Consider the following 24,287-nt stretch of genomic DNA (forward strand, 5'->3'; position numbering starts at 1 on the left):
CTTACAGGCAACTTATTTTATCTCCGACCTATTTGGAGACTCATGTAACATTTCATCTGCAATTAATAGAAGACCCAACTTAAAGTGGCTTAAATGTTTAAAAAAAAAAAGTGTTGTCTTAAGTAAAGAGAGAGAGGGAGGGAAATGGGTGAAGTGTTGATTAACTCAGGGGCTCAAATTTAGTAGCTTCTCTCTATCTTTCTCTTCGATCATCTTTAGAGGGTTATTTTCATTTTTAGAGTCATATGATTATGGTCGCAAGAAGACTACCACAGCCCCAGGCTTCACATTCTTAAACAGATGCGCCCAAAGGCAGAAAGTTTTTTTGTCGTTTTTTTAAATCAGAGAAAAAAGTCTTTCCAAAAGTCCTCTGGCAGACATCCCTGCCTCTTTTCTTTTCTGGTCAAATTGCATCTTGCCTTTAGCTCAAACAAGCCAACGGGAATGGAATTACTACCACCAGGTTGGACTAATGAAGACTCATTCCCTGGAGCTTGAGAGGAACACTTCCAGCAAGACAATTCTGTCCAGGGGGAATACCCCCAAACTAAATCAGGCTTGGAGGCAAGGAAGGAGGAGGGAGAAAAGGCTGTAGGATAGGTGACCAGGAGTGTCTTCTACAATATTACCTAATATTACCCAAGACTGCTGTGAAGATTAAATGAGACACGTGAAAAACATTGTGCATGATTTCTGGCAGAGAATAAGTTCAATGTTACATTCTCTGCCCTTATTTTTATCCCATCCTGCTTGCTATTCCTCAAATTGGCTCACAGCTTTAACCCATATTCTCTGTGTTTAGAATGCCCCCTTCCTGGCACAATGCTACTGTCTTACTCTGTTCTGGTTGCTATAATAGAATACCATAGGCTGGGTGGTTTATAGCAACAGTTTATTTTTCAGTTCTGGAGACAGGGAAGTCCAAGATCGAGGTGCCAGCAGATTTGGTGTCTGGTGAGGGCCTGCTTCCTGCTTCCCAGTCTTCTTGCTGTGTCTTCACTTGGTGAAAGGAAGAAGGGAGCTCTCTGGGGCTCTTTTATAAGGGCACTAATCCCATTTCTGAGGGTTCCACCCTTAAGACTTAATCACCTCCCAAAGGTCTCACCTAGATGTACTATCACTTTACGGAGTAGGTTTCAACATGAATTTTTAAATTTAGTCTATAGCAGCTACCAATACCCCATGGCACATCTCAGATGTCAAATGTACAATGAAGTCTTCCTTGAATTCTCAATCCTCCAAGGTGTATTTGTTTTTTATTTATGGTTTTATTGCACTTTGCCTTGTATTTGTGTACTTTCTGAAATCTCCCCTAGAGTGTGAGCTTCCTGATGCTTAGACTAAGTCTTATTAATCCCTAAATCCTCTGTATAACCTCTCAGCTGGCCTAACACATAGTAAGTACTCAGGAAATATCTGTGCAATTGAACTGAATGCATTTTGTTCAAAGCTGCTGCCCTAGCTTCGCACTCCTTGAACTCCAACTCCAAGCTCCAAGCCAGAGCTTGTGGCACGTTCTTTTTTTTTTAACTGTGGTAAAATATACATAACATAAAATTTATCGTCTAAACCAGTTTTAGGTATACAGTCTAGTAGTACTAAGTATAGTCATATTCTTGTGGAGCCATCACCACCGTTCATCTCCAGAACTGTTTTATCCTCCTAAACTGAAACTCTGTACCCATTTAACAATAACTCCCCATTCCACCATACCCCCTTCTATTTTCTGGCAACCACCACTCTATTTTATGTCTGTATGAATTTACTCTAGATACCTCATATAAGTGGACCCATATAATATTTATCCTTTTGTGTCTGGTTTATTTCATTTAGCATATGGCTTCAAGGTTCACCTATGTTGTAGCATGTGTCAGAATTTCATTCCTTTTAAGACTAATATTCCATCATATATATATATATGTATATATACACACACCACACTTTGTTTATCCATTCATCCGTTGATGGACATTTGGTTTGCTTTCACCTTTTGGCTATTATGAATAATGCTGCTATGAACACTGGTGTACAAGTATCTGCTCAAGTCCCTGCTTTGAATTCTTTTGGGCATATACCCAGAAGTGGAATTGCTGGATCATATAATAATTACATGTTTAATTTTGGGAGGAAAAATTGTTTTCCACAGTGCCTACACCATTGGCACATTATTTTGACTTGTACCAGTGCCACAGCTCCTGGTTTTTTGGGATTATCAGCTCTAGCCTCAAAAAGGAAATTGATGAATCTGATTTATAATCACAGATTGCCAGAAAAATTTGATTGGTCCTGGTGGGTCAGGTGCTCATCCTGAATGAAACTGGGATTGGGAGGCTGTGGGAAACTTATGTAGAAAAAACATGGCTGCCGAGAGTAGATAATGGTGGTCCTTGAAGAAAGGGGGTTCATGTGGTTTCTGCAGATCACCAACAAGTGTTTACAACAAAAGAGTTTAACACTCAGTTTGGCTGCTTGTGGTCACATTTTATTCTATTTTATTATTTATTTATTTATTTTTAAAATTTTTATTGGAGTATAGTTGATTTACAGTGTTGTGTTAGTTTCTGCTGTACAGCAAAGTGAATGAGTTATACATATACATATATCCACTCTTTTTTAGATTCTTTTCCCATATAAGTCATTACAGGGTACTGAGTAGAGTTCCCTGCGCTATACAGTAGGTCCTTATTAGTTATCTATCTGATATATAGTAGTGTGTATATGTCAATCCCAATCTCCCAATTTATCCTCCCCTTTCCCCCCTAGTAACCGTAAGTTTGTTTTTTATATTTGTGACTCTATTTCTGTTTTGTAAATAAGTTCATTTGTACCGGTTTTTTAGATTCCACATATAAGCAATATCATGTGGTATTTATCTTTCTCCATCTGACTTACTTCACTCAGTATGACAATCTCTAGGTCCATCCATGTCACTGCAAATGGCATTGTTTCATACTTTTTTATGGCCGAGTAATAATCCATTGTATATATGTACCACAACTTCTTTACTCATTCCTCTATCAATGGACATGTAGTCACATTTTAAACCTATGATTTCTTCTTGGCTGTCCAAGGTGGGGGTCTCCGATTCTCTAACGAGAAATCCTGCCAAGAAATTGGGTGAAGGGAAACCTTAGACCAAGTGTCCCCTCTCATGTTTCTTCTCAGTCAAAATATTTCATATGTTCCAGATGCCATTCTCTTAGGATAAGTGACCAGAGTCCACACTGGGCAGGAGGACTAGCCCTTGGCAATATTACAGACTGATGACAGATGACAACAACTTTGTAAATGTGTTTTGCCAGCACTAAAGGTGAAAAAAACCCACAAAAGGAGAAGAAGGAAAGGTCTTTAACATTTTGGCCAATGAAGTCTTGTCATCCATCAGAACCTGGAACTCTGCCACCCACCCACTTGGCCACTGCTGGACCAGAAATGATGAACACAAGTCACTGTGGTTTTTCTGGGTTTTCAAAAATAGAAGAAAAGAGATTTGGCTAGAATGTGGCATGTTTGCGTTTCCAAAATACATCTGCTTATACAGGGAAATGAAGAGCCCAGGGCATGCGACTGTAGATATCACTACAGGGGTCCCTCAGATCTAAAGGTTATCAGTCCCCATAGAGCAGAGAAGATAATTTTGCTCAGCCTCATCACCTTTTCTGATTATAAGTATAGTAGATTCTTGATCTTAAAAAAAAAAACTTTACAGAAATGAATGGCTTAGAAAATAAGAATTCTCCATAATCTTACTACACAGCTATAACCACTGAAAGTCTTTGGTTTACATTCTCCCACAATTTTTTCTATACATATATGCTAACTAAAGGCATACATTTTCTTCATATAATTGTTTTTACCTAAATAGATTAATACAGTAACACAGCTCTGCAATTCTGTTTTTCATAACAATATAACTTAGACATCTTTCCCTGTCAGTACTTGAAACTCTCATTCTTTATAGGCTGCACAATTTTCCATTGTACTGATGTACTTTAATGCACTTATTCACTCCCTATTTACTGCTATTCAGGGAGTGAGGAAAATATTTAATATTATTATTTTTCCTCATTCTCTCTCCTTGCTTCCCACACCTATAATATTTTATTGGGCAAAGGTGACTTTGGGATCAAAAGTCATAAGGGGCTTCTGTCCGCTCCAGTGGCTGTGTGATTGTTTTAAAATTAGTATCTCTCTTGGTTATTCATTGTGATGCTCAATTATGTGGTTATTTATTCTCAACTTAAAGACATCACTCTTCAACTCTAAATTAAAATGGTAAAGAATGCTCACAACCCTACAGAAATCTCAGAAGGGTCTCAGAGCTGTAGGTCTGGGGAGAATCAGGCAATAGGGTCAGAGAGCTCTTCTGTAGTTTCTTCTGTATTTCGATTTTTCCTCCTTGTTTGGTTTCCATGGGAATTGGTGATGTGCACGGTGTGTGTGAGTGTGCACACACACGTGTGTATGTGGTATGCATAAATATATGTCTGGGCAAAAAGACCTAGATAAGGATAAACTCCCCAGAGCAAGGCCCAAGGAGGCAGACAGGTGGAATTTTGGGGTTACTGAGCAGTAGGTAAAATGACCCTCGTAAATTAGGACAAATCTCAGGACAGAGCTTGGATGCTATTTCTATGGTTTTCTTGAATTTGGAAAATTGATTCCTTTGTTAGTGCAATGATGCTTGGGGCACCTCTGATTAATTAAATACTTCTGAGCCTTTTTGTGATGAATATTGTGACTTCTAAGTAACATATCATCGAATAAACCAGGAGATCCTGGAGAAATCTCTGACAGTCTTTATTATTCACACCTTGCTTGAACTACAAATGTTGGAAAAGAGCTTTGGTTTAAGATAGATGCTGGTTGCCAGGGGGAGATGAAGATGCGAGGTGTGATTGGAGAGGGGTGGGTGAGGATAAAGGATGAATTCAAGGCATCTTGCTATTGCTTTCAAAATACTGTTGTCTGTAGTTATAGAAATGCTAGTCTGTGTTACTTAAGAAGGGCAGCTTTAAAGAAGCTTCTATTCTTCAAGTGCTAATTTAAGCACAGCGTGGTTTCCCAAGTATAAATACAGATTTAGTGTGTACTCTACCCTGCTCAATACACGATCGTGTAGCTGCAAAAGCCACCTTGTCGTCAGTCTCACATTGCTGGGTGCAGGCAAGAATGGTCAGCTTTATAGTTTTGAGTTTCTTTGGGGACAGGGATTGTTTTCTAAAGACCAAAGAGACCATTACACCCTTTGTGATAATAAATACAATTCTTTAAATAAACTGTCCTTTCAGTGCATAAAGCCCCCTCAATCCATGATTTTATGTGTTCCTCTCTAGAAAGCCCTGGGGGGAAGGCATTGATTATTATCCCCTTTTTTTGCAGATTGAGAAAGTAAGATCAGGAACAGTAAGCAGGAGCCAGGTACATGGGGATTAGAAACAGGGACTCTGGAGCCAGACAGAACTGGGTTCAAATCCAAGCTTCACCCTTTATACCGATGTGGTCTTGGGTAAGTGACTGAGTTTCTCTGCCCTTTATAATGTGAGGATAGTAATTTCTACTCTGTAGGGATTATTATGAGATGAAGTAAAATACGGCATATTAAGCATTCAGTATAGCGCTTGGCACCTAGGAAGCCCTCGGCAAACGTAGAAACTCTTAATAACATTTGCAAGGACACAAAGATGGTAAGTCGCAAGACAGGACTAGCGTTCAAGTTTGACTCTCACCTGAGTGTGTTTTTTACTACACCATATAGCATGTTCAAAGGATCTCTAGGGGAAGTGAATTCTATCTTGCTGGAACCATCTAGAGTCACTCTGTTGTGGAAGTTGCCCATCTGAAACGGACTGATTCTGCCAACGTGGGGCTATTTTAGGAAAGAAAGAATGCAAATTGAGTGAACACATCCTGAGCCCCTACTAAGTGGCAGGCGGGTTTACTGTGCCATCTCGTATCATCAGCGCACCCTTGTTCATTACAAAGACCAGGAGCAGGACCCAAGGTCACGTAGCTGGTATAAGGCAGAGGCAACAAGACCCAGAGCTGTCCAGTACCAAAGCCATCTTTCCACTGCTCCAACCAAGGGCCACCAAAGAGGCACCTTCACGTTTTAGGGGAGATAGATTTGGGACTGAGAAGGTGTGGGCTGTATTTGGTTTGCCTGTCTGCTCGAGACTTCTTCCTCAGTCTGATTCCCTGGACTATTTCGGGGTTGCCATGTCACTTCAGTCCCCCCTCGGAGAGCCCTGAAGAATGTGCAAAAGAAAAAAGAAACCCAAGAAATCTATTATTGGCACTCGCTCTCAATTTGCTATTATGACGTCCATCCTGCAAAGAAGTGTTTATAGCCTTATAAGGTTCCCAGCATCAATTTAACTGTGTTATCTCCCAGTAGATGATACAGAATGCAATCTCAGTAGCAGACGGCGGAGAGAAGTGGGAGAGTTTCTTGGCTGGGGAATGAGAGAGAAATGAAAAAGGGCCTACTATGCTGAGTCACTAAGGCAAAGCAGCTTACTATGGACCACATTCAGGCCTGAGCCAAGACGCAGGAGCGAGTCACATACTGGCTGGTGGGGCTGAGATGTTCCTCTTTGGGAATGCATCTTCTGAGAAGCTGCAGCCAGAAAAAAGGGGGAAAAACGCCAACATCCTGAACATTTTAAGTTCATCAGTTATATTTTTACATAGTTAAATCAAGCAGAAAAACAGAAAAAAGAAAGTCATGTTTCCACCAGCTTTCCTCCAACCTCCCCCAACACAGCCGGATGCCTTAACTCTCCTCCCCTTATCATCACAATAATCCAGCTAGCATTCCTGAGTGCTGTTCATAGGCCAGGCACTGGGCTCAGAGTAGCAAATGCCTATCTCACTGAGCCCTTGCAATAATCCCATGGGATAGGTACGTTTATCATTCTCATTTCTGAAATGAGGAAACTGATGCCTAGAGAGGTTGAGTTACTTGATCACATTTCAGAGCTAGAGAGTTACCGAGCCAGAGTCAGAATCTGATTCTTTCTGACCCCAGAGATGGAAGTGTTAATTGCTATCTATTACTACCTCATCACTTCCTAAAGCTAAAAGGTACGAGAAATCTTTCAGTTCTGGGGTCCCAAACCTGGCTTATTATCAGGATAATTTGATACACTTAAAGCAAAACTAAAAAAAAAAAAAAAAAAAAGAAAGAAAGAAAGAAAGAAAGAGAGAAAGAAAAGAAAGAAAGAAAGAGAAACAAAACAATACAAAAATAAACCTTGTAGATTCTTGGACTCACTCTGGAAGATTCAGAAGGTTTGTGTTGGATCCTGGAAATTTATATTTGAGTTCTCCCACAGATGATTCTAATGAAGACCCAAGTTGGAAGCCATGATTTCATCTATTCCATTCATTTCCAAAGCAGCAGCTTAGGATAATAGTAACTTGCCCATGGAAGTACATCAGGTTGGTGGTACACAAGAATCTGATTCCTGGTCCTCTCTCCATATTACCATGTCTACCAGCTGATTAATGAAGCAGTGATATATATGGTCAAGTCAGTAATTCTGTGAACTAGACTGGACATGCTTCTGACGAAGGGGGACACAGTGAGATCGGGGATATAAACGAGAACCACTTTCATTAGGGAAGGTTCTTGGAAGGTGGTAGAACTATAGGCAACAGTGTTCAATAAACATGCCAGGCCCTTAGTTATCAATAAGTAGAATATGGAGAGTTAGGAAAGCATGGATCAAATCCCAAGTATTTTCAGAAAAAGGGAGAAGAACAAGAGCATAGACCTGGGAATGGGGATGCTCTATCAAGGCATGAAAACATGAGAAGCCCACCAATCTGAGGAGCCCAACAGTTACAGATGAGGAAGTTCTAGGAGATGAGCGCCACAGGAAGATGGAAATCAGATTAAGAAGAGTATTATTTAAGTACACCACCTGCAATGAGCATTTGCCATTTTGTTTGCTTTCTAGAATCTGAAGCTCCTTTCCATATTTGGGGGGTTTGCCTCTATAAGTGGGTGGAAGTGAAAGAGGCTAGATAGATTCTTGCTCTCCTCATCTCTGGGAGCTGTTGCATAGACATGGTAGGTGATGAGATACTGCAACCAGATTTACATCTAATCAACTGACTCATTTAGAATTCACTTGGGTGATTGAAGTATGGTGTCCAGGGTCCAGTGGTGGCAGAAGTAGTAAGGCAGAGGCTGTGACCAGTGTCTAAGCAGACTGTCTCTGGGATGTGACTGTGGCTGTGAATGTGGCCACTCAGCTTCCCTAGCTCCTGCCCCTTGCCCGAACCAGGCTCCCCAGCCTTCCTGCTGAGCCTGGGAGCCGCTCAATGCCCAACCAACAAATTTCATTGCTGCTTCACTTAGCTACAGTCAGTTTGAATCCTTCACAATCAAGAACCTTGACCCACGTGCCTCCCCACGCTGAAGCCTACTGCCTCTCTGCTAGAATTGCTCAACAGTTTTTTGTTTGACCAGTTCCAACCTTTTCTCCAGCAACAATCCATTGAAGAAGACACTTTTAAACGCTTCATCTTATTTAATATACATTTGTGAGGTAACGATCATCATCACTCCGCTAGTAAAAGATGTGGAAACCTGGGCTAATATAAATAAGTAAGAACACCTGGGTTCACATCTGTGCTCTGCTACTCATCTCTGTGACTTTGGGAGAATCTTTTTACCTCTGTTCATGTGCTTGTCTTTGAAAAGAAGGCAGTGACCACCTATCTTCTTGATGTAATAAAATGTATCTTAAGTAAATTTGTTATCAACATTGTGACTTTATCCCTCAAAAATTCTCTTGCATTTTAGTTCACTTTAACAGTTGTATTTCAAAGGAGTAAAAAGTTAGAGCCTAACATCCTCCACCAATCCTAAATGACATCCAAACCAAAATGTAAAAATTGGATAATTTTGAACAAAATTGGTTTTCAACTACATTTTGATTCCAGTCTGTCAATGGTTTGTTTTGTTGTCCCTGATGGAACATTTGTCTGAGATATGGCTGTTTTATAGGAACACTGGGCTAAAGGCACCTTTCCTGAGGAACATGAGCCAGTACTGTCTCCAATGGATTGAGCATTTTCCCTAAAATGTGTCTGGGAATGAAAAGAAAACTTTCTCTCTCTCTCTCTCTCTTTTTTTTTTTTTTAAGAAAACTTTCTCTTAATTGAAGACTCATGAGGCCTGGACTACTGGAAACAATAAAGCCATCACTTAGGACACATGTGAATGGTATAGGCTCCGAAAGCTCCCTGTAATAAATGCCAAGGGCTTAATAGTGTTGAACTCTGCCCTTGAAGCTGCGTGGGAGGAAATGCATTTTTGGGCATGGAGGCCTTTTCTGAAGAAATGACTCCGCTGTATGTCTAGCTGGTCCTATGGTGCCCATTTTCATTCAGAACCTAAGGGGACTGATACTAAATTGTCCCGAGAAAGATGGGTAAATATGGCCTTTTCTTCTTTCCTCCATGTCCACAGCTGGGAACAACTGGATTTTCTGAGGTTAACCATTTATCGGAAGCTCTTTTCAGTTATACCGCCACCCCACTTCCTTTCCCATGCACTTGGTATCACAGGCCCTTCTGAGTACCATCTGTGAGCCTAAAATACAATTTTTATCTGTATCCATACCTGTCCTTCCTTCCTTCTCCCTCCCCGCAACTCTCCAAGTCCCTCCCACCATGACATCTCAGAGGAAAAGACATAATTCGTCTTATCTAGGGTTGACCTCTGCACATGGCATTGACCCTATTCTTTCTTACATAGTCTATCTTCATTCTCTTTCTCCCTCCCTTTCCTAACTCTTTAATGCATCCCTTTACTTTGGCTCTGTCTCCCCTGAGTAAGTGCACTGTTTCTCCTTTTTTAAAAAACCCCTCTCTTTACCCTGTCTTCTCCTCCACCTACTATCACTGGAATTTTCTCTTTGCAGTTAAACAACTAGAAAGAGTTATCTCCATTCCCCCTTTTATTCCCTCACTTCATTCAGCTTCTTATAACCTTTCCCTCTGGCTCCTACTCCCATCACTCCACTGAAACGGCTCTTGCTCGGTTTATAAATCACCAGTTCAGTGGACCTTTTCAGTTCTTATTGACCTAAGGATGGAAACATTTGAGTGTGATGACCTCTCTCTCCTCCTTGAAACTTTCTTCTGTTTTCATTTCCTTGACACTTCTCCTCATTTTCCTCCAACTTCTATGGTATTTCCTTCCAACGCCCTTCACTGTCTTCTTTTCGTCTGCTAACCCTTTAAATATTGGAGTTGACCAAACGTGACAAATGACAGCTACTTACTAGTCATTGCCTCTAAATTTCATTTAGTTCTTAGGCAGAGATCTATTGATTTTAGGGAAGGTAAGCTTCTACCGCAAATCTGGAGCATACATTATTTGGTTTAATATGGGAATATTAATCCCACTTTCATTCACTAGTGATTTGCTTTTTAGCCAGCTATATAGTCAGTGAGACATAAGGACAAAACAGGACTTCTGAGAAGAGTTATTTTTCCATATGAAAGACAGAATTTCACAAAATGGAACCTTTTGTCCCTACTTCATATTTCTGCCTTGAACATGGTTGAGTGAGGTCATGGAGTTTAGGCTTTGGAAACCACCTTGAGACCATGAGGCAACAAGTATGAAGATGGAAAATCAATATGTGGAAAATGGCAGGATAGAGAAGAGAAAGAGTCTGGGACCTTGATGACATCACTAAACTCAGACTAAAATCAGAACCATCTACCTCCATGAGTCTTTTTTTTTTTTTTAATAAATTTATTTATTTTGGGGCGTGTTGGGTCTTTGTTGCTGCGCGCGGGCTTTCTCTAGTTGCGGCGAGCGGGGGCTACTCTTCGCTGCGGTGTGCGGGCTTCTCATTGTGGTGGCTTCTCTTGTTGCAGAGCATGGGCTCTAGGCGTGTGGGCTTCAGTAGGTGTGGCTCGTGGGCTCTAGAGCGCAGGCTCAGTAGTTGTGGCTCACGGGCTTAGTTGCTCCGCGGCATGTGGGATCTTCCCGGACCAGGGATCGAACCCATGTCCCCTGCATTGGCAGGCGGATTCTTAACCACTGCCCCACCAGGGAAGCCCCTCCATGATTCTTATTATGTAAGATCGTTAATAAGTTGTCACTGTTAGTTGGATTTTTGGCTATTTGCAGCTGGATGCATTCTAATACTGCAATCCTAGTATTGCAGGGCTTTGGTTTGCTTTGGTTCTCTTCTCTTCTTCCTGTATGTTCTCTTTTAGAACAATCTTATAACATTCATGGCTTCAAGTATTCCTTGTACCCTGGTGTCTTTCTGTCTTAGTATATTTAGGCTGCTACAACAAAAATACCATAGACTGGGTAGCTTAAACAACAGACATTTATTTCTCATAGTTCTGGAGGCCAGGAAGCCCAAGATCAAGGCACCTGCAGATTCAGTGTCTAGTGAGGACTTGCTTTCTGTCTTATAGATGGTCATCTTTTTGCTGTGTTCTCACATGGCAGAAAAGATAGACAGAAAGCAAGCTGTCTTGTGACTCTTATGGGGCACTAATCCCATTTATGAGGGCTCCACCCTCATGACCTCACCAAATGCTAATTACCTCCCTGAAGGCCCCTCTTCCTAATACCATCATCTAATACCATTGAAAGTTGGGGTTTTGACATATGAATTCCAGGAGAACACAAATATCAGTCCATAACACTCTCAAATGTACATTTCCAGCCAACTTCTGTATAAAGGAATGTATTGAGGATTTGCTATGTATCAGGCACTGTTCTAGGTGCTTTACATATTTTTGTTAATCTTCACAGTAATCCTATGAGGAATATCTCATTATCACCATTTTATAGACGAGGAGAATGAACCAAAGATAGTTAACTAACTTTCCCCGAATTCACAGAACTATTACAGGTCAAAACTATGATTTGAACTCCATGATTCTGATTCTAGAACCCGAGTTCTTAACCATTATACTCTGCTTCCCATTGCCAGAGAACTCAAATGTTAAAAAGTGTTTCTTTTTTGTAGAGGTTTAATCTGCTTCTTATTTATTTCACCTGGTTGGTCATTGTGTGCTTATTCAGAATGTTTCCTCTGTCTTCCTCTTCTCAGCCCCTCAGATATTGGAAGAATCTCTCTTGTCCTCTCTTCACTTCTCCAGGTTAAAGAGCCCCAGTGACTAGAACACTGTCTCATATAATAGGGTTTCCAGACCTCACACCAACCTGTCCATCACCCTTTAATCTAGACACATTCTTGTTTGATTGTATCCCTTTTAAAAAGGGATGTTCCTCACTGGACCTAACACTATACACATGTTCAGGGGCCAATAGGATGACCTCATGTCAGAAATTCCAAATAATGACATTTACTAATTATTAACCGTTTACTATGTGCCAAAGTCCATGCTAAGTATTTCATAGGCCCCAAAGCACCTCAAATTTTCTGCTGAAGTACCCTGAAGACAGAGAAAGGGAGTGTGTATTCCTAAGGAGCTAGGGGCATAGACCATGCAGCAGCTGTCTGTGTCTTGAAAGTTCCTTCCCACTTTGAGCTTTAAACATGGCAGCAGATTTTTCTTTCTACTCAATAACAGATCCCTCTTTGGCTTACTATAAATATAGGTTGTAAATGATTTGCCATTGAGTAAAAGAGAAACACTGGGAAGATGCCTTGTATTTATGCCATGGCCTCCCATACTCCCAAGCGTACTGCCAAATACTCCTAGGAATTTGCCAACCTAATCTGAGAAGTGTAACCATACATTATCTTTATTACTTACAACAACCAGTCAGGGGAAGCATATTTTGGGACAGCTCAAGAAACAGTGGCTCAGCTATAACTGGCCCAACTTCTCAAAGACAGTAGGCTGAACCTGGCTTTGAATCTAGACCTGCCTAAGTCCTTTCCACTATACCCTGGGCTACCTTTGGAGAGTATGTATGAAGGCACATCTGAGAAATGGCATGTGAGAATCTCCTGTATAGCAGATGAAGATTCCACTCCAGAACACTCTTAAGCCAGCCTGATTCACAAATACAAGCATTCTTCTTTTATTTGCTCAGCCTAAGTTGATGTATGGCCCTGCTGGCTCTCGTACACCTTGGAGCGCATTTCCCAGGACCTGTTTCAAGGACTCTGTTTGGTGAGAAATTTAATTTTGGACCCCAACGCTGGCCCCAATGTTTAGCTCTGTTACCTTTTCTTCCTGCTATGTGTTTTAGCTAGTCTAGGGAGTTTTGAATCTTAGTTTGGTGAACAAACCTGCATCCATATCTGGATGATAGGAATTGCTATCCTAATTTCTCCAGGGAGTTTTCTAGAGGCCATCTTAGACTATTGAGCTAGAAGTACTATTCCTATTGAAGCACCATTAAAAACAACTGTGTGTGTGTGTCTGTGTGTCTGTGTGTGTTTCAAAATTCAAAACTGCGTATTTCTAGCTAAGCAGGCTTTGAAATTCACTGCTCATCTTTCTCAACATTGTCAATGAGGAAGTGTTCTTCTTGGTGGTTCTGAGAATCGATCAGAATAAAACTGGGATGTAAGATGCCAGAGGATGGATGGAGCAAAAGATCCAAGCCCTCAAGGCCTGTCTGTACCTTCCTTAAAGCTCCACAAAGAGAGAATCTCTTATGACAAAGATGTGGAGGCTGCCCTTCTGTGTTCTTAAGGACCCTCTGCAACCCCTCTCCTCTCAAGCATCCTTCCTGGGCTGCTCCTGCTGCCTTCTGCACTTCTCCTTCACTGTTCCTTGCTTCACCACCAGCACAGGGCCTGGGTCCCTGCCTCTGTTTTGTGACTTCAGCTCCTATCCTGCCATCAAAGCCCAGAGCATGAGCAATGTAGAATGTGCCAGCTAGACATGTTTATCTTAAATGCAGCTTCACTAGAGTTCACACTCACCTTGAAACAAATGGGAAAAGTGAGGCCCAGAGAGAAAAAGTGATAGGACAGAGAGAGGACCAAATGACAGGGCTGAAATTAGATTGCAGGCTCCCTGTTGGTGACTAAACAAGCTAAACCAGCAAAACTTGTCTATGCTCTCAAGGCCAAAGCAGGATTCCTACTCCTTGCACTGATCCAGAAGCACTGATGGGGTCCACTGTCAGGATGGAGAGAGGACGCCATGGATAAATGCCTCTCTCCTTAGGGTTAATGTACAGAAACCATGACAATGGATGCCCCCACATCTTGCATAATGCAGTTTTCATAGCCCTGGGCACGGCCACGGCAGCTACCCTTGATGACTGAGGTAGCTGGGAACTGATTGGGCCCTGCTGCTGTCTGCTGTCATAGATCAGACAACAGAACAGGTCCAGGGCAACGCTAGAGGCCTGACCTTCCCATGCTCCCAAAGCTAGCAGCGCCGAGCCTAGATGGGCCCCTCATCTCCCTCCATCCCTCGGTGGTGCACCAGCTGCTTTGGCTTCGCTTGCTCATTGGCAAGGACCTCCACAACTGTGCATTCTCCAACGTATTTTGGTCTCTGATAGATGTCTGATGGCGCTAAAGGGAACACCACCAGGAAAGGTCTCCTACTAAAGAACAGGATCAGGTAGTGGTTTAGCATTCATCCTCTGAGGTCAAACTTCCTGAGTTCAAATACCACTTCACTCATAGCTGCAGAATCTTGGGTAAATTGTCGACCCTTTGTAATCTTCAGCTCTCTCATTTATAAAATGGAGATAATAACTGACCACCGGGGGTTCTGGTGAGGAAGGACCAAATAAAATGACACACACAAATCAGCTGGTAGGTAGCAAATTCTCAGTAAATGTTAGCCATTGGAAATCAACCAATCATTTCCCAGGTGGTGTAATGTGGGAATGGGAAATATATTTAGGCCCATGTGATTTTGCATATGGCGTAACAGACAAGCACTGGACTAGAAAGCTGTTCTATTGTTGCCTTGATGTCTCACCTTGGGAAAATCTTTCTCTTCTCAGGCCTCAGTTTTCCCTTCTGTAAAATGAGGGCTCATCAAGGTCCTTCCGTGACTTACATTTTATGTCCTCAGTTTTCTGTCATAGCAAGCCACTGGGAATAAGACTTGAAGAGTTAGTTAGATATACACACTGCTCAGTGCCAAGAGCGTCCTAATTTCTTAGCTTCTTTCTTGAACAAACCACATGGTAGTGGGGCCAGGGAGGGCTTATATTTGAGGCATGGGAGACATAAGAACATTCAATTCAAGAACAGACATTTGGGGGGAAAAGTGTGTGTGTGCATGTATTTTAAATGAGAAGCCCAAAAGAGAGATGTGAGATGGAAATGGCTTTATTCTTTGATCAGAAGGTTGTGTCACAGAGTTATGACTACTTCACAGATAATGTAAGCTCCAGAGGTGAGCTTTCAGGAAACGGATCACATAGGTGCTATTTTTACTGTCTCCTTTCTTCCCTTGCTGGCCAGTGTCTCAGGTGAGCCTTGCTCATGGACAGGTGAGGCATTTCCTTGAGGTGTTGAATGTGCTGATGTGGCTTCATAGTCTGTTTGCTCCGTGAAAAGAGAGGTGGAAGAACCCAAACATAGCCAAGCCTGATGAAATGGAAAGCGAACTCAGGAAAACTTAGTGCTTTATTGTCAAATTCAAATGTGGAAAGTCTAGGCTCTCAACTGTCATTTGGGTTTATGGTGGGCGTCCTTTGTATCAGGGAATCTAGCCAGCTTGTTTCCTTTCTCTGTCATCTGAAGTAGCTTAGACATCTCCACACTAGATAAGAGAGCCATCAAATGCCCACCTGGCCAATGAGAAGAGGAGGAACCCAAGATCTGCCAGGAGCCAGTACAGCACTGCACACAAGATTCCTTGACTTTCCTATTTCCTCTCATTAATCTTCACAACATCCCATGAGATGAGTATTATAGTCCCCATTTCACAGTTCAGGAAATTAAGGTTCAGAGAGATGAAGGAGCTTGCCAAAGTTGAAGCAGCTAAGAAGTGACAAAGCTGGTATTTGGACTGAGATTCATCTGATTCTAGAGCCTTTGCTGTTTCTAGAAAACCACACTTCCAGGTCAGCCTCACCTTCTCAGCCAACAGTGGGGAAAGATTTAACTCTCAGTCAACTCCTTACCACTCCTCATTCATTACTTGTTTTCCAGCTTCATTGTCTCCCTTGGTCTATATTGGAAGATCATTCTAGAAAAGACTAAATTCAGTCAGAATATATTGAGTATGTATCACGTGACACATACTAAGCCAGGTCCTAATGGACTAAACTTAAGTTTCTGACAATTCAAGGCAAAGGAAGAGTATGGATCAATAAACATTATAAAACATGAAAGAAACAAGTCCAAGATGAAGTATTATATTTTATAACACTATACATCTATATCTCACAACTCCTCCTCAGACCTCTTTCTCTGATAGTTCAAATGCTACCTCAGAATTCTTCCCAAGTTTTCCTCAGGAAGTGATCACCAATTAAACTGGAATCTCTTTGTCACCTCTGTGTTACAGGGAAGCTATTCATTTTGGCTTGAGGAAGCAACAAAATTGTCTTGGAAGAGGCTGTATTTGAGAACAGGATTGAGAAATGAGCAGTATTTTAGTGAGTAGGGACTACTCATCCTAGGGGAATAAGATGAGCAAATTCATGGAGGCCAGGAGGGTAAAAGAAATTTAGGAATGATGAGTAATCTGGCATGTGTGTGTGTGTGTGTGTGTGTGTGTGTGTGTGTGTGTGTCTGTGTGTGTGTGTGTGTTGGTGGAGGATGGGAATTAGTCGTTGGAAAAAAAGACTGGGAAGTTAGGTTGGATTAGACCATAGAGAGACTTGAAAAATCACGTTAAGGTAACTGTACTTTCTTTCGTGAGCCATAAGGCATCATGTTCAGGTGTGTTTTTGAACAACACTTTTGGCAGTAGGGTATGGAAGAGGTGAGAGGGATGGGGGAGACTAGACTGGTTAGCCAAGGAAGATTCACTGTGGAGGGGATATTTGACCTGAGATCTGGATGACCTGAGGGAACCAGCCATACAAAGATCTGGGGAATGAAAGCCCCGGAGATGGGAATCTGCTTTCAGTGCTTCTGGCGCAGAAAGTAACCAGTGTGGCTGGAGGCTTGCCAGTGAAGGGGAGATGATGCAGATAAGTCAGTAGAAGTAAGAGGGCGCAAGAGTTTTAAGCAGGGAGGTGCCTTTAAGGCTTTACACTTTGAAAAGATCCCTTTGACTGCTACATGGAGAATAGTTTGGAAAGCACTTAGGAAGCTATTTCAATAGTCCAGGCCTGAGTTGATGGTGGCCTAACCCAACACGGTAGCCAAAGGAATGAAGAGAAGCATACAGATTCAGGTTATATGTTGGAAGTAGAAGGGATTGGAGGTGGTTCAAGATTAAAGATGGCAAATGGGGGGGAAAAGGGAGGAATCAAGAATGATTTATAAGTTTGGGGGTTGAGAAACTGGGTAGATAAAAAGAAAGGTAAAGAAGAAAGCATGGGAGGGTATAATTACTATCTCTATATTTTGCTTTTCCTTGGAAGGGTTTAACACTTGGTACAGTGGGAAAGCACTGTGTCACCATCCTTGCTTTACAGTTGGATGCTGTGGTTTACTCAGAGCTCAACAGCTACTGCATCAAAGGGCACAGAAGGACTTGCTCAGAGTTTAAGAATGACCTTGTCCTCTCCTCATACAATGCTAGGGGAGGGTACCTGGTTTTAGTATTTCTGAAGAGCTACTTGGCAAACTGTATCAAGAGTCATAAAAGCGTTCATACCCAATTGGCTAAGCAATTCTAATTCTAGTAATAGATCCTAAGGCAATTCTCAGAGAAAAACATAATCGTATGGACATATGTTAATGTCAACATTACTTATAATATGATAACGAATGGAAACAACCTAAATGTCTGACAATAGATGATTGCTTAAAAAAATTGATACATTCATATAAAGTTATATTAGATAACCATTACAAAGCTAAGATTTTAGTGGAATAATGAATGATCTGAGAAAAATATAAAAGTGAAGTATAAAACTCTAAAACGAGCATTCTGTAAACAACTATATAGTTGGTAAAAGGGAGAAAATGCATTGTCTTAGCAGCTGGTATTAAAATTTCTCTGGATTAAACATTTGCAAACATTTGGAAGTTGTGCTTTGATAAATTGCTTGGATGGGTATAAGACCCTCCCCTGCCAGGGTATATTCAATAATAAAGGATAATCCCTAGACTTTCCCGCTTTCTAAAGAAATGCATCCTATTGACCGTAGGTGTTTTGCTTTGCTGAGCATAAGACAAAGAAAATACACCAGTCTGGATGGAACAGTGTCGTTTTGCAAAAGTGAGAAAGGGCAGTTAGGAAGTCACGGTATTGTGTGGTAAAGAGGGAAGGAGAAAGAGAAAGAACATCCGAGTTGGGGGGCGGGCAGCACGGTGAAAAGGGGACTCTGGCGAGATGTGTAAGTGGTATCGTCAGCTTGTTTGCTGTAGGCTTTTTGTTGTACATCCTCTCTTCCTTGTCCTTTAAGGTATCTTCAGTAAATTAACAATTTTTCACTAATCAGAGGGGACAACTGTTGTTTATATCTGTCCCGAATCTATTTCATCTTCTGCTAACAACACCTTGGTTTTCCTCTGGGGAAACACCCATCCTTCCTAGTCCGTGTGGCTTGGATGTTACTGATTCACCCACCCACTCCCCAAATCCAGGGGTGGGGACGTGACCCAGACCAGGCTAATGAGAGCAGCCCACATCCTTTCCTCCCCAGGTGATAGATTCAGGCATGGACTTGGGATCCTATGGAATGGAACTGGGGATTTCTCCTCGGGACTCTCGGAAGAGTGCAGTGCTCTCTCTCTCCCTGAATTTTGGAAGGGAAAGTGTGAGTTTACAGCCAGAATGGTGAGGATAGCAACGTAAATTTTTTGTTGCCCTTCTTTTTTTTTTTTTAAATTTTATAGCTACTTTATTTATTTATTTATTTATTTATTTTTGGCTGTGTTGGGTCTTCGGTTCGTGCGAGGGCTTTCTCTAGTTGTGGCAAGTGGGGACCACTGTTCATCGCGGTGCGGGGACCGCTCTTCATCGCGGTGCGCGGGCCTTTCACTATCGCGGCCTCTCCCGTTGCGGGGCACAGGCTCCAGATGCGCAAGCTCAGTAGTTGTGGCTCACGGGCCCAGCTGCTCCGTGGCATGTGGGATCTTCCCAGACCAGGGCTCGAACCCGTGTCCCCTGCATTAGTAGGAAGATTCTCAACCACTGCGCCACCAGGGAAGCCCCCTGTTGCCCTTCTTGCTACCACGAATAGAGCTAATCTAGGGGAAGACAGAGCTGAGAGACAGACTGAAGCTGGGATACTGCTCTTCCAGATGCTGGAGTTATCACTGTTTTTGGAGTGTGCATGTATGTGTGTGTGTTTCTTAAAAATAGTTATGAAATGTTTCAGATTTACCAACATGTATAGAATTAGTATAATAAGAGCCCGGATACTCATCACCCAACCTCGTATATAAAACAGGACTATCATAGTTAAAGCATTCTTTTAACTTCTTCTTGATCACAGCCCTCTCTCACCCTCCTGAACTTGGGGTTGATTTCTTCCAATCCCTCTTTTTCCCTTTTTAGATACACATGTATTCTTGAGCTATGTTTGTGTATATCCTTAAACAATTATATAAACAAGTGGTATCATAGTATATGCGTTCATTTGCAACTTGCTTTGTTTCATTCAGCATATTTGTGGAAATTGTCTTATGTTCCAACGTACAGTTTTAGTTCGCTCATTTTCTCTGCTGCATGGTATTTCATTGGATGGTCACATCATGGTTTATTTATCCCTTCCCCTTCAGGCAGACATTTAGGTTGCTACCCTGAAATTTTCTATGATCTAATAAATTCATTTTCCTGCCTAAGCCAGTTTGAGTTTTCTGTCACTGGAAAGGATTCTCACAAATGCACAAAAAGCTTTTGGGCAACCTATTGCTAGCTCAATAAGGGGAAGAGGGAACAGCTGATGCCTGGGTTACAATTATGAATCTTGAAAAAAGAACTGGAATGAAATACACAGAAATGCCTGATGGTGAAACTATGGATAATCTTCTAAAATTTGTTGTAAACTTTTCTCTGTTTTCCACAACAAATATATACTTTTATTATAATCAGAAAAAAATCCTATTACAAATAAAGATTAGGAGATAGGCATTGCGAAGGCCTAAAAATGACACAAAGTCATTAACAGTGTACAAGGAAGAGACGATTTACAACATGCAGGCCATAGCAGGCAACATGAAAATACCATTTGGATATTTCTCCAAACTTTTTTTCTCTGTGCCACTTGACTCCCTGAGGGATGAAAGCCCTTTTTTATCAGAAAGGTCTGGACCTTGGAAATGGGGTTCTCTTTGCTTAGAGGGCCTTTTTTTTTTTGGCCTGATTGTGTGTTTCTTTGGGATCAGCAGAGGAGGGGACCAGTGGCAAACTGGTGCTCCTTGTTTTTCTGCCTCCTTCAGAGTCTCAGAGTTCCCCCCTCAGAAATGGATAGCTTCTGAGCCCCCAGCTGGAACCCAGCCCTGTGAGTCACCCCACTTAATAGCCCTAAAGCAAGGAAAAAATAACAACGAAATACTATCAGTCTTTATATAGGATGCCTTGGAAGATGGTGTTGGAATGGAAGAGGCAATGAGAAATCATTCCCCAAATTAGGGCTAAGGCAGTTCAGATTTAGAATCTGCTAGCAAAATGTATAGAATTAGGACCAAAGAAAGGACCTTAAAAGTGATCTAATCCAGCCCCCACACTCTACAGATTCAAGCAGTGACTGAAAGAGAATCAAGGTGATTTGCCCAAGGTCACACACTTCGTTGATGGTACGGCTTGGATTTGACTCTATGTGTCTAGATCTTTTTGCTCTATTATCTTAGCTGAAGATAGGCTATTGCTTTTGCTATCAGCTGTGCTGAAATCACTAGAATTCACATTAAATTATTCCAGGTTGTTTTCCCTTTTCTGGAGCAGGATACCCTCAAAGGCAGCGAACACAGATAAATGTCCCTGTTTGTAACAAGAACAACAGGTGCCAATCTGGAGCTGCAGCATCATTGGACTGGGAAGAAGGTAGACGGTGAGAACACCAACTGCGATTTTTAGGACAAGAGTGGGTGGGATTCCATGGACTGATATTTAGTAACTCTAACATCAAACTCCTTAAAACAAGAATACAATTATGCACATGAAAATAAAAAAAGTAGACTCTAGAAATTTCAAGTTGTGGGAGCTTTTTTTCTCTGATAGGTAGCAAAAAGTTAGGCAGACATCAGGGAGTTAGTGAGAAACATTGCTAACTGAGGATGGAAGACATTTACAAGCTGAGTCCCAGGACCAATACATACTTAGTTCATCTCCTAAACTGCTGCATCTTTGGGCAAGGGGCATTGACCCTCAAAGTGATAACTTGGGGTCCTGAAAAGTGTTCCATCATCTAAGCTTCTAAGGCTCCATTAGGGTAGCTATGTGTTATTGTTAAGGTAGAGAGGTAAATTTTTATTAAAAGTTTAAACTTTTTTTTTAAAAACAAAAATGTGTTTGGAATTTCCCCCAAGATTACCAGACTATCAAATTAACTAGGCATCCCATTCCTTTACCTCATCCTTTTAGGTAATTTGTATCCTCCTCTACCCAAAACGGTAGAAGTCAAAATCATGTAAACAGCTGAAAAAAGGGGCAGCTTTAGATGTTATTGCCAATAGATTTAGAAAAATGGATCTGTATAGGTAGAAATTCTCTAATGAGCAAATGCACTCACCATCCTACACCATTTTCTCAGAAGCATAAATGTTCATTTATCCACTTAGGCAAAATTTTACATGAGTCACTGAGAACATAAACTAGGGAGAGAGAATGGCTAGGAATGTAAAGCAGAAGCACGAACAAATATTTCAACTATGAAATGGAGATGATTTCTTCAGAAGTTCATTCAAAAGGAACAGGGGGACTATCCAACAGGGAGCAAGTGGCAGGACTCTCAACAGGTCCAGGGAGGCGGTAAGTCAGGGGTGATGCCGCGATGAAGGACACAGTTGGGAAGAAGAATGGGTGACTTAGGAGATACTTGAGTCTTAAAAGCATTTTGGCTGAAGTGATATCAAAAGGCTAATCTACACTTTTTAAAAAAGATGTTTGCTGCTTGTTGTAAAAAGCTCTAAACTCAGCATCTGTTCAGCAAACATTTGTTGAGCACCTGCCAAGTTCTAGGGTCTCAAAGAGATGGCAAATGCATTTCATTTTTAGTGCCAATTCTGAGCAATTAGAACTGGCTGCCTGGGGCATTTGGCTAAAGAGGATTTTAAGGCTAGGAATGGGCTCAGCTGGAAAGAGTGCCTTGATCAACTAGTGATGCCTGCCACAGCTATAGCAGTAGGCAGTGGCAGCATGAGTGTTGGAAATGTGATATTGCTGTTCTAATTACCACTGAATAACCAAAGATACAAGAGATCATCTGGCCGGGAAACCCTTCTGATTTGTCTGTCACCAGTGAGAAAAAGATGATTTGGACCTAGTCCCTTCTCAATGTGTTAAAAACACAAAAAACGAGAAGGAGAGGATTCTTGGTACCAGCAATAGTGTGTATAAGACACGGATACATGTAAAAGCCTGGTGTGTTGGAGATTGATGAGTAAATTAGTGGGGCTGGAGTATATGATGAATGGGGAAAAATAGGAGGAAATGAAACTGCAGAGGTAATTTGAGCCCAGATTATGAAGGACCTTGTAACACTCCATATTAAGTTTAGATGTTTTCTTGTAAGCAGTGGGGATATTTGAAAGTGTTTGACCAGTTCTGCTTTTGGAAGTTTCTCTCAGAAATGTGGAAGGTAAGCTGAAGCTAGAGGAGAAAACTCATAAGACAAAAGCAAGTCACAGAAAATAATACGTCTTTCATACAAAGGACACATAAAATAATGTGTCCTCGTATTAAAAAATAATCTGACGCAGCCATAAATGTCAAAAGAATAGGCTTATGAATAATGAAATAAAAACTAATATGAATTATTTACTATATGTTAGAAATTGTGCAAAATGCTTTTCATGGATGAATTCATTTCAGAAGTATTTACTGAGTAGCTGCTATGGGTCTGGCCCTGTTCTAGGTGCTGAATAAAATGGAGAAAATCTCAGGTTTCACGGAACATATACCCCAGAGAAAATAGACCAAAAAGAAAAAGGATGCATAAATTATCAGGGAATAACACATGCTTTGAAGAAATATGAAGCAAAATAGGGAGGTTATACTGGGGATACTATTTTAGAAGGCATTAGAGAAGACAAATCTCTTCAATAAGGTGGACCTGAGAAAAACTGTGTAGATATTCAAGAGAAGACTATTTGAGGCAGAAGAAATGGTAAGGGGAAAGTTTTGAAGCAGAAGTGCACTTGGTGTCTTGGAGAATTAGAAGACCAGTGAGGCTGGACCAGGAGGGAGAGGGAGTAGGAATTAAGATTTGAGAAATGGCAGGGCGCCAGGTCTTATGGGGCCTTGTAGACCATGATAAGGACATGCACAGTCTCATTTACTTTTCAAAACAACCTTAGAAGTGGTCATATTATTATTCTCATCTTACAGAAGAGGAAAGAGTCAAAGAAGTACTTGTCCCAGGACACATGGCTAGAAAACAATAGATCTGATTTAAGATATAGTTAGTTTGACCCCAGAGCCTATGCTTGAAATCACTGCTTCCCACTGATATCCTTTTTGCACACGAAACCACCCTCTACATCAAGTGCCTTAGCACTTATTAAATTTTTGCCCATCCTTCATTACTCATCTCCTGAGCCAGCCTTTTGGTGAAGCCTTCTCTGATCACTCCAGCCAGTTGTGTACCCCAGACCTCTGAGGTCTCATAGTATTGAGTAATGACCAGCCACATACACTTGTCAATCAAGGTCTAGTTCAGTGGCCATTTGTAGACATGTTTTAGGACCTCTCCCCCAAATCACCAGTGATTATAAGTTCCTGGAAATATTTTTCAGCAAATGTGACATAGGGAAAGAACTTTAGACTTTGTAATCAGACCTGAACTTCCAATCTGAACTGTATTGTCCTTAACGGTGACTCCATATAAATAGTCACTTAATTTCTCAGAGCCTCATTCTTCTCAATGGAAGTGTTGCCGTAAAGGTAGATGTGGTCTCTTATGCGACTCATTAATTCTCTCTGCCCAGCTGGCTTGCCCTGCAGTGTTCTCCACCTCATTGGTCAGTACCCCATTCAGTTGCTCAGTACCAAACCCAGGAAACATTCTTGAGAACTACCTCTTCCCCCACTTCCACATCTAATCAGTCTCA

At 41.4% G+C, this 24,287-nt stretch overlaps 1 long non-coding RNA gene across 1 annotated transcript; it reads left to right on the forward strand.

Moving 5' to 3' along the window:
• Window positions 1–348: 348 nt before the first annotated feature.
• Window positions 349–21,860, forward strand: LOC309636491. Its single transcript, XR_014250025.1, has 2 exons — window positions 349–18,863; window positions 19,219–21,860. It is a non-coding gene; the product is annotated as an uncharacterized lncRNA (long non-coding RNA).
• Window positions 21,861–24,287: the final 2,427 nt, after the last annotated feature.

Source organism: Balaenoptera physalus (assembly GCF_965194825.1).
Source record: "Balaenoptera physalus genome assembly, chromosome: 10".
NCBI lineage: Eukaryota > Metazoa > Chordata > Mammalia > Artiodactyla > Balaenopteridae > Balaenoptera > Balaenoptera physalus.